This window comes from Narcine bancroftii, chromosome 8, assembly GCF_036971445.1.
Source record: "Narcine bancroftii isolate sNarBan1 chromosome 8, sNarBan1.hap1, whole genome shotgun sequence".
Taxonomy (NCBI): Eukaryota; Metazoa; Chordata; class Chondrichthyes; order Torpediniformes; family Narcinidae; genus Narcine; species Narcine bancroftii.
The window spans coordinates 62,911,308-62,923,493 of NC_091476.1; positions in this window are offsets into that span (position 1 = coordinate 62,911,308).

The window sequence follows — 12,186 nt, forward strand, 5'->3', positions numbered from 1 at the left end:
CACCCACAGGTATGGTATACCGAGAAATGAGGGTTTAACTTCTTCAGCACCCACCACCCACAGGTATGGTATACTGAGAAATGAGGGTTTAATTACTTCAGCACCCACCACCCACAGGCATAGTATACCGAGAAATGAGGGTTTAACTTCTTCAGCACCCACCACCCACAGGCATAGTATACCGAGAAATGAGGGTTTAACTTCTTCAGCACCCACCACCCACAGGCACGGTATACCGAGAATTGAGGGTTTAACTTCACCACCCACCACCCACAGGTGTGGTATACTGAGAAATGAGGGTTTAACTTCTTCAGCACCCACCACCCACAGGTATGGTATACTGAGAAATGAGGGTTTAACTTCTTCAGCACCCACCACCCACAGGTATGGTATACCGAGAAATGAGGGTTTAACTTCTTCAGCACCCACCACCCACAGGTATGGTATACTGAGAAATGAGGGTTTAACTTCTTCAGCACCCACCACCCACAGGTATGGTATACCGAGAAATGAGGGTTTAACTTCTTCAGCAGCCACCACCCACAAGTATGGTATACCGAATAATGAGGAAAAAACTTTTTTTTTTCTGTGAAAAAGTATTTATTTTCCCACAGTATATGAAATTTACACAACTCCCTTGCTATTTACTGTCTTTTTATTTATTTATTTTTTTTATTTTTAAAATTTTTTATTTTTCACACCATAAATCACAATAGCCATGATATATACTTTTTCTTTTTCACACATTTACAGTGACTTTTTCTCCCCCCCCCTCTCCCTCCTCCCAACCCACCCCCCCACCCCCCCCCCATCCATTTTAGGTATACAATCTAGGTTGCACTAATTCAGTCAGACAATGTTGTCATTCAACAAAAATACACCAGAAATTCTACTGAGTCCATTCTTTTCTTTTCTTCTCCTTCCATCAACTTAGGTAATGTTTGTTCCCGGTAGGTTTTCGCTATTGTATTTAATGTAAGGCTCCCATACTTGTTCGAATATTTCAATATTATTTCTTAAACTATATGTTATTTTTTCTAATGGAATACATTTATTCATTTCTATATACCATTGTTGTATTTTCAAATTATCTTCCAATTTCCAGGTTGACATAATACATTTTTTTGCTACGGCTAGGGCTATCTTAACAAATCTTTTTTGTGCATCTTCCAAGTCAATTCCAAATTCTTTATTTTTTATGTTACTTAGGAGAAAGATCTCTGGATTCTTTGGTATATTGTTTTCTGTTATTTTATTTAATATCTGATTGAGATCATCCCAAAATTTTTCTACTCTCTCACATGTCCAGATTGCATGAATTGTTGTTCCCCTTTCTTTTTTACATCGAAAACATCTATCAGATACTGTTGGGACCCATTTATTTAACTTTTGCGGTGTAATGTATAGTCTGTGTAACCAATTATATTGTATCATACGCAGTCTCGTATTTATTGTATTTCTCATCGTTCCAGAACATAATTTCTCCCATGTTTCTTTTTTTATCCTAATATTTAAATCTTGTTCCCATTTTTGTTTAGTTTTACCATTTGTTTCCTCATTCTCCTTTTCTTGCAGTTTAATATACATATTTGTTATAAATCTTTTGATTAACATTGTATCTGTAATCACATATTCAAGGTTACTTCCCTCTGGTAAACTCAAATTGCTTCCTAATTTATCTTTCAAGTAGGATCTCAGTTGGTAATATGCCAGCGCTGTATTTCGCCATTATATGGCGAGCTCTCCACTGGCCACCGTGACAGAGGTGCACCAAAGAAAAGGTACAAGGACTGCCTAAAGAAATCTCTTGGTGCCTGCCACATTGACCACCGCCAGTGGGCTGATAACGCCTCAAACCGTGCATCTTGGCGCCTCACAGTTTGGCGGGCAGCAGCCTCCTTTGAAGAAGACCGCAGAGCCCACCTCACTGACAAAAGGCAAAGGAGGAAAAACCCAACACCCAACCCCAACCAACCAATTTTCCCTTGCAACCACTGCAATCGTGTCTGCCTGTCCCGCATCGGACTGGTCAGCCACAAACGAGCCTGCAGCTGACGTGGACTTTTTAACCCCCTCCATAAATCTTTGTCCGCGAAGCCAAGCCAAAGAATCTCCTGTTATATTGTACTTATCTCTCATTTGTTCAAAGGATAAGAATCTACTTCCTGAAAAACAATTTTCTATTCTTTTAATCCCTTTTTATTCCCATTTTCTAAAGGAAAGGTTGTCTATTGTAAAAGGGAGTAGCTTATTTTGCGTCAATATTAGTTTTGGTATTTGATAATTTGTTTTATTTCTTTCTACATGAATCTTCTTCCATATATTGAGGAGATGGTGTAATACTGGAGAAGTTCTATGTTGTACCAATTTTTCGTCCCATTTATATAGTATGTGTTCAGGTATCTTTTCCCCTATTTTATCTAATTCTAGTCTCGTCCAGTCTGGTTTTTCCCTTGTTTGATAAAAATCTGATAGATACCTTAATTGTGCGGCTCTATAATAATTTTTGAAGTTTGGCAATTGTAAGCCTCCTTGTTTATACCATTCTGTTAATTTATCTAGTGCTATCCTCGGTTTCCCCCCTCTCCATAAAAATCTCCTTATTATTTTCTTTAACTCTGAAGAATTTTTCTGTCAGTTGTATTGGCAATGCCTGAAATAAGTATAATATCCTTGGAAAAATGTTCATTTTAATACAGTTTATCCTTCCTATCAGTGTTAGTGGTAGCTCTTTCCAGTGCTCTAAATCGTCCTGTAATTTTTTCATTAGTGGATTATAATTGAGTTTATATAATTGGCCTAGATTTTTGTTTATTTGCACACCTAGGTATCTTATTGCCTGCATTTGCCATCTGAATGGGGATTCCTCCTTAAATTTTGAGAAATCCGCGTTATTCATAGGCATTGCTTCACTTTTATTTACGTTTATCTTGTATCCGACACTTCTCCATATTCCTTCAATTTCTTATATAGTTCTTTTATTGATAGTTCTGGTTCTGTTAAGTACACTATCACATCATCCGCAAATAGACTGATTTTATATTCCCTGTCTTTTATTTTTATTCCTTTTATATTATTATCTATTCTTATCGATTCTGCTAGTGGTTCTACAGCTAGCGCAAACAATAATGGTGATAGTGGGCATCCCTGCCGCGTTGACCTGCTTAAGTTAAATTGCTTTGATACATGTCCATTTACTGTTACTTTCGCTAACGGTCCCTTATATAATGCTTTAATCCAATTAATATACTTCTCCGGTAAACTGAATTTTTGCAATACTTTGAACAAGTAATTCCATTCTACTCTGTCGAAGGCCTTCTCTGCGTCTAAAGCAACTGCTACTGCCAGTGCTTTATTTCCTTCTACTGCATGTATTAAGTTAATAAATTTACAAATATTGTCTGTTGTGCGTCTTTTTTTGATAAATCCAGTTTGGTCTAAATTTACCATTTTCGGTACCTGTTCTGCTAATCTGTTTGCTAATAGTTTAGCTATTATCTTATAATCTGTGTTTAGCAGAGATATTGGTCTATATGACGCTGGTGAGAGTGGATCTTTCCCTTGTTTTAGTATCACTGTAATTATTGCTGTTTTACATGAATCTGGTAAGTTTTGTGTCTCATCAATCTGGTTGATTACATCCAGGAGGGGTGGTATTATTAGATCTTTAAATGTTTTGTAGAATTCTATTGGGAGTCCATCCTCTCCTGGTGTCTTATTATTTGGTAAATTTTTTATTATCTCTTGTATTTCTACTGTTCCAAATGGTTCTGTTAATTTATTTTGTTCCTCTATTTGTAGTTTTGGTAGTTCAATTTTAGTCAAAAATTCATCTATTTTCCCTTCTTTCCCTTCGTTTTCAGATCGGTATAATTGTTCATAGAATTCTCTGAAGTTTTCCTTAATTTCTTTTGGATTATATGTAATTTGTTTGTCTTTTTTCCTTGTTGCCAATACCATTTTCTTAGTTTGCTCTGTCTTAAGCTGCCATGCTAAGATTTTGTGTGTTTTTTCACCTAGTTCATAATATTTCTGTTTTGTCTTCATTATATTCTTCTCCACCTTATATGTTTGTAATGTTTAATATTTTATTTTTTTATCCGCCAATTCTCTTCTTTTGGTTGTATCTTCCTTTATTGCTAATTTTTTTTCTATGTTTATTATTTCCCTTTCCAACTGCTCTGTTTCCTGATTATAGTCCTTCTTCATCTTGGTTGCATAACTTATTATTTGTCCTCTAATGAATGCTTTCATTGCGTCCCATAGTATAAACTTATCTTCCACTGATTCCGTATTTACTTCAAAGTACATTTTTAATTGTTTTTCAATAAATTATCTAAAATCCTGTCTTTTAAGTAGCATGGGGTTTAATCTCCATCTATACATTCTTGGAGGGATGTCCTCTAGCTTTACTGTCAGTATTAAGGGTGAATGGTCCGATAGCATTCTCGCTTTATATTCTGTTTTTCTTACTCTATCCTGCATACTAGCTGATAACAAAAATAGGTCTATTCTTGAGTATGTTTTATGTCTAGTCGAGTAGTATGAGTATTCCTTTTCTTTTGGGTTTTGTTTCCTCCATATGTCCACAAGTTTCATTTCTTGCATTGATTTAATTATAAATTTGGTTACTTTGTTCTTCCTGTTAATTTTTTTCCCCGTTTTATCCATATTTGGATCCAAATTCAGGTTGAAATCCCCTCCTATTAGTATGTTCCCTTGCGTATTAGCTACCTTCAAAAAGATATCTTGCATAAACTTTGGATCTTCTTCGTAGGTGAATATATATTAAGTAGATTCCAAAGCTCCGAATATATCTGACATTTTATCATAACATATTATCTATTATTTCCTCTTCTATTTTAAATGGCACATTTTTGCTAATTAATATAGCCACTGCTCTTGCTTTTGAATTATACGATGCTGCTGTTACATGTCCTATCCAATCTCTCTTTAATTTCTTGTGCTCCAATTCAGTTAAGTGTGTTTCTTGGACAAATGCTATATCTATTTTTTCCTTTTTCAGTAAATTTAGTAGTTTCTTCCTTTTAATTTGGTTATGTATTCCATTAATATTTAAAGTCATATAGTTCAGCGTAGCCATTTTATATTTTGTTTATCTTCTCTTTCCGTTTTTCCATCGTTACCTTTCCTCCTTTTCCATTTCTGTTTTCTTATTTTCAACTCTTTACCAGACAACATTCCTACAACATCCAACATTTTCCTTATTCTCCTATTTCTATCTTCTTTATCCCCAATCTCCCCTTCCCCTCCTGAGTTGTCCTTTATCCCTTGTCGGACAACCACATCTCCCCTCTCCATTTGGATTTGCGAATCCTCTCGCAAGCATCAACTGATTTTGCAGTGACCGCTCTTTTCCCCTACCCAGCCCCCCCCAGAAAAGATTTCACTTTTCATATGTCACAAAGGTCACTCTTTTAATTCCCTCCTTATTCTCTCTATTCCATTACCTTCCCTTATTAATTCTTGTCTATACTATCTATGTTTTCCTCTAATTACAGATACTTTCACGTATGCCCATTGTCTCTATTCACTCTTATACCTCTTTACCCGCATACATATCAATCGTGGTCATTTTTACTCTCATTACCCGTCTTCATCCCTCAGTCTATTTTTGTCTTTACCCACATACATATCAATCGTGATCATTTTTACTCTCATTACCCGTCTTCATCCCTCAGTCTATTTTTGTAATTGTTCTGCAAATTTTCGTGCTTCTTCTGGATCCGAGAACAGTCTGTTTTGTTGTCCTGGAATAAATATTTTCAATACCGCAGGATGCTTCAGTGTAAATTTATATCCTTTCTTCCATAAAATCGCTTTTGCTGTATTGAACTCTTTTCTCTTCTTTAGGAGTTCAAAGCTTATATCTGGATAAATGAAGATTTTTTGCCCTTTATACTCCAGTGGTTTGTTGCCCTCTCTTACTTTTTCCATTGTCTTCTCCAGTACCTTTTCTCTTGTAGTATATCTTAGGAATTTTACTACAATAGATCTTGGTTTTTGTTGTGGTTGTGGTTTAGGGGCCAATGCTCTATGTGCCCTTTCTATTTCCATTTCTTGCTGTAGTTCTTAGGGATCCATTCTTTTATAAACTCCCTCATATTCTTGCCTTCTTCATCTTCCTTAAGGCCCACTATCTTTATGTTATTTCTTCTGTTATAATTTTCCATTATATCTATTTTTTGGGCTAGTAATTCTTGTGTCTCTTTAGTTTTTTTATTAGATTCCTCCAATTTCTTTTTTAAGTCTTCTGCTGCTATTGCCCGTTCTTCCATCTTGTCCATTTTTTTCCCCATTTCTGTTAAGGTCATATCCATTTTATTTATTTTCTTTTCTGTGTTGTTTATTCTTCTTCTTAAATCATTGAATTCCTGTGTTTGCCATTCTTTAAATGACTCCATGTATCCTCTAACAAGAGCAAGTATATCCTTTACCTTGCCTTTCCCTTTATCTATTTCACTGTATTCTTCCTCTTCTTCTTTCTCTGGGTTGGCCATCTGTTGTTTCTTTGATGCCCTTTCCTCCTCTTCTTTCTTGTTTCCATTGTCTTCTGTGGTCTCTTCTTGCTGCAGGTGTTCTGCAGCTGTCGTTGCCGGCTGTGGAGATTGACTCCCCAGCTGGTCCCCCCTCCCGTCGGTGTGTTTTTTTTCATGCGCATCGCGCTTGCGCGAGGAGTCGCGCATGCGCGGTTGCGCACTTTTACTCGGCTCTGTGAGCCATTGATGTAGTTCTTTTTCCACCGACCTGAGGTAGTGGGCTCCTCTCTCCACAGCGGGCCTCTTCGGACAGGTAAGGCCTTCACCTTTTTCCTCCGTTGTCTTCTCTTCCTCTCTTCTTTCCGTTGATTTTGATTTTTCTCCTTTTGTCTCCATCTTCTTTCCACCTTTATACTCACTTTTCTTTAACTTGTATTTCTGTGCCTTTGTATTTTCTCTTGTTTTTCCCGACTTTTTTGGAGAGGGCTGGAGTTCACCGTCCGGCCACTACTCCATCATGTGACTCCTCCCAGGGTTTAACTTCTTCAGCACCCACCACCCACAGGCATGGTATACCGAGAAATGAGGGTTTAACTTCTTCAGCACCCACCACCCACAGGCATGGTATACCGAGCAATGAGGGTTTAACTTCTTCAGCACCCACCACCCACAGGCATAGTATACCGAGAAATGAGGGTTTAACTTCCTCCACACACACATGCACAGCAGACATAGAAACAAGAGTTTAACTTCTTCAGCACCCACCACCCACAGGCATGGTCTGTAAGGAGTTTGTACATTCTCCCCATGGGTTTCTTCAGAGAGTTGTGATTTCAACCCACCCTTAAACATGTATGGAAATAGCAAAGGACAACCTTCTTTTTCCAAAAGGTTTGCTTCCTGAAAACAAATTGGGGATTACGATAGCGTCAGGCTGAGCACAAAGATTGTGTCAGATTTGCTGTATTGTGTAGGAAGTTGGAGAAACATTACATTGACCTTTATTGAATTCAGGACGTTTAATTGCACCATGACATGCGAGTTCAACTGACCTAAAAATGTTTTGCTGCTGATTTTCATTTGTACTCAGCATCTGATGCCTCTCGTGTCAGTGTCCGAACATCGTCGGCCAGCACCGAGGGATTCCAGTGGCCCTGACACTGGCTTTTCCACGGTCACTGACAGCAGCAAGATCGGCGGGAAGGCGTCCAAGGGCGAATGCAGGAAATGAAATTTCAATGGCCTGTCACGGTTTTGGACATTTGAAAGACTTAAAATATGACAGGAAATCACCAAAAAAAAGTTATATCTTAAAAATGGTACATGATTGGAAGATTTTAAGATGATTTTCATGACCAGCAGCCCCGAAAATTTATAAAACACGCCCCAAAAGTGTCCAGGAAACAAATTTTGCTGTCCAGTGTATTTGGGTGTCACAGACTCGTGGGTAGGAAGGGCCTGTTACCATGTTGAATTTCTATATTTAAAATTAATAAATGCCACAGGATTGAATTACCATGGGAAATAACAAACAACGGCCATTGCCCCTTGAGTTCGGATTAAAGGCGGGGGTTGAATTAATGCCTCGAGATATTAAAGGAGGGCAAGGGCGTGGGGCCCTGGTGGAACGGGTGTGTGTGTGGAGTCGGGGGAGGGGGGGTGGGTGGGATGAGCTTCACCTGTATTCAGAGCTCCATTTGCATTGTTGATGCCACAGCTCTGGCTACGTTTAAATCCATGGGGGAGTCTTGTGACCCAAGGACATTGATTTGCTGCTTGTCACAGTTCAGGCCATTTGGCCCTCTGTTTTGCTGATCCATTTATTCCTTTTTAAAAAGAAGAGTTCCAAACCAGTGGTTCTCAACTTTTTTCTTTCCACTCACTAGTATTCCCTAGGCCATGGGTGGTGCTCTGTGATTAATAAGGGATTGCTTAAGATGGGATATGAGTGGGAAGAAAAAGCTTTAATTGCCCCTAATGGACTCGTTTTGTGCACAGTTTCAGAGCTCCAAAGGAAATGGGCCAATGACAATTTTTCTCATGCCAAATATCTCAGTAAGAATTGGGTCGAGAGCAGTGATTCTCAACCTGCCCTTCCCACCCACACCCAACCTTAAGCAACCCCTTACTAATCACAGAGCACTGACGGCAGAGGGATTATTTAAGGTGGGATGTGATGGGAAGAGAAAGGTTGAGAACTATTGGTCTAAACTCTCTCGACCCCGAAACCCTCTATTTTTATAAAAGAGACTCTTACTCTTAATTGTCCCTGATGTTTCAGCCTCCACCACCATTCCCGTCAAGGCACTCCAGGCCCCCACAACTCTCAGTGCGAAAAACTTCCCCCTGACCTCTCCCCTAAACTTCTCTCCCTTCACTCTGTACAGGCGACCTCTGGTGTTTGCTGATCCTGCCCTGGGAAGCAGGTGCTGGACGTCCAGCCTATCCCTGCCTCTCAGGATCTTATAGACCTTTATCGTCTTCTCTCTTCCTTCAACGCTCCAAAGAGAAAAGTTCCAGCTCTGCTAACCTTGCCTCATAAGACTTGTTTCCCCAATCCGGGCAACGTCTTGGGAAATCTCCTCTGCCCCCTCTCCATGTCCTTCCTGCAATTACATGTACCGAGATACAGTGAGAAGCTTTGTTTGGAGCGGTGTCCAGGCAAGTTGATCCATATTGAAGGTGGTGCGGGGTGAGAACAAGGTGCAGAGATATGAACGCTAAACAAATTAATCGTTGCACAGCCCACGTCGGTCGAGGACTGCCCTGATCATTACCATGTAACTTCTCAATGATCCGGCTATGTGACTGTAATGTTCCAAATGTTACTCCCCTCGCCCCCTATCTCCCCCAGGGTCACTGACCCTACCCCCACTGATGTTACCCCCAGTATCTCTGACTCTACCCCCACTGACATTACCCCGTCACTGACCTTGCCCCAACTGATGTTACCCCCAGTATCATAAACCATACCCCCACTGATGTTACCCCATCACTGACCCTATCCCCACTGATGTTACCCCCAGATTCACTGACCCTACCTCCACTGATGATACCCCATCACTGACCCTATCCCCACTGATGTTACTCCCAGTATCACTGATCCTATCCCCACTGATGTTACCCTGTCATTGACCCTACCCCCACTGATGTTACCCCCCCCAACTCTCTGTGCCAGTCTGTACCCCAACGCTAACCCAACGCTGACTTTCTGAAACGCCCACCCCTCCCTATCTTGCTGGGTGGCGGTGTGAAGGGTGAGGGGATTTCAGGAAAATGGAGAGGGACTTGGCCAGGTTGGGGGAGTAGGCGGAGGAACGGAAGATGAAGTCCAACATGAGCAAATGTGAGGTTATCCATTTTGGAGGCATTAATAAGAGAGCAGAGTATTATTTAAATGGAGTCAAGCTTGGGAGTGGGGTAGTGCAAAGGGATCTGGGTGGACTCATCACTAAAAGCTAGCATGCAGTTCAGCCAGCTGTGAAGTCGGCCAATGGCATGTTGGCCTTCATAAAGAGGGGATTGGAGTATAGGAGCAGAGATGCCCTCCTGCAGTTGTACAGGGCCGTGGTGAGACCTCACCTGGAGTATTGCGTCCAGTTCTGGTCCCCAAATTTGAGGGACTCACTATAGAGGGAGTGCAACACAGATTTACAAGGTTAGTTCCATGAATGGCAGGATTGACATTCACTGAAAGGTTAGAAAGACTGGGCTTATATATGCGATATTGAGAAGGATGAGGGGAGACACGATTGAGGTATATAAGATTATCAGGGGGCTAGACAGGGTGAAATCGGATTCCATGTTCCCAATGTTGGGAGAGACTGGGACAAGAGGACATAGTTTAAGAATATAGGGAAGGCCCATTAGGACAGAGATGAGGAGAAATGTTTTTATCCAGAGAAGTGTGGATCTGCGGAATGTTTTGCCGCAGAGAGTGGTAGGGGCAGCTTCATTGGATATGTTCAAAAGGGAGTTAGATAAAGCTCTTGTGGGCAAGATTATGGGGATAAGGCTAGGAACGGGTACTAATAGTGAATCTGCCATGATCTGAAAAATGGTAGTGCTGGCTCGACGGGCACCTACTGTCTATTGTCTATTAAGAGAAACCAATGGCCCACATCATGGCGTCCATTTCTTTCTGAAGATCTGTGGAGGGAGGAGACCCTGCAGTGGTCCATTATATTATGCATTTAACAAAGTGCAGGAGACCTCAACGGCCCAAGAACGGACCCGCAGCATCACGGCTTCCTTGTCTTTCTGTGGGCACAGAATTCAATGCCGTTGCTGGCAGAATCCATTCCATCCATCCTGTCTGCTACTTGCCCTTTCCCTGGTGCTTTCCCCTCCTGGGTGGCCCCACGTCCAGTGGGGATCTTCCTCCAGAGACCCAGGATCGAACAACCGTAAACCTGTTCGCTGATCACTGAACCAGTCTGCGGGTGTGGGGTGGGGGGCATTCACTGCATCTGGCGCTCCTGCCGTGGTCTCCTCTACGTCAGAGAGACCGGGCGTGGACTGGGAGACAGCTTCGTCGAACACCTCGTCTCTGTCCGCCGTGCCCCATTCCCTCGCTGAAAGGTCTATCCAGCTCCGCTGGACTGACACCGCCCACACATTGGAGGAACCACAGCATGTCTTCCAACTGGGCTCCCTCCAACTGGACGGCACAAACATCGACTTCTCCGGCTTCCATTAATACCACCCCACCCTCTCCCCTCCATCTCTGTTCACAGGTTGTCAACTCTCCTCGTCTCCTCGTGTTGGTCTGGACTCTTTCCCCAGCCAGTCTTTATTCTGACTCCTTCCTGTTTTTGGCCCACACCTTGAGGATGTTAGAAACAGAAGTACCTTCACAGAAATTGCTCGAGACAAAAATTGAGAACAAAGAACATTTATTATACAACAATGCAAAGTTGGGTGCTTCCCCTTACCCTGGGAATACACACACATAATGGGGCTCACCCAACTTTTATACAGTTGATTTCAGTATAGAAGTACCCTCCCCCTTACATTCTTCTACCTCCTGGATGAGTTTGGCATTAGGCAATCCTGTCTGCCTACTTGCTGTTTCTGTGAACTTGGAGGAACAGGGGGTATCCTGTCGGTGTCTCATCATGTCATTATCCTCATTGTCTTTATTCACAAACCTGCTGTTGTTCTAATTCACACCTTCCCGACTCTCAGGGCTACAACTTTCTAATATGCAGAACTTGCTAATTCTGTCTAAGGCTAGAAGACCCTTATCTTATTCAGACTAACTTTACTTCCTACATTCTAATATCTATTCTTATCCTATTCATACTGGCTTTATTCATTACACATATATCTATACTAGTTTCCTCATCTTCATATTTTTCTATCAGTTTTACTCATCTCTCACAATCCTCACTTTTCTTTTAGATCAGTGTTACCCATCTCTCACAATCCTCACTTTTCTTTTAGCTATGCTTCGTGACTTCTCAACTGGAATGTATTACTTGCAAACTTGGTCTTTTTCCCAGCTGGTCAGTAAACGAACTGCAGTCTCAGCATCATCAGACAGAATTAGGGAAACATACATCCTTTGGGTTATAGTGTTCTGACGAGGGGTTCGATGAATGAAATACTGCACAGAAGTCTTTAAGCAGGGGAGAACCAGAATGGCCAGAAGAGCGAGTCCAGCTGCTATAAGGGCTGTGGGTAT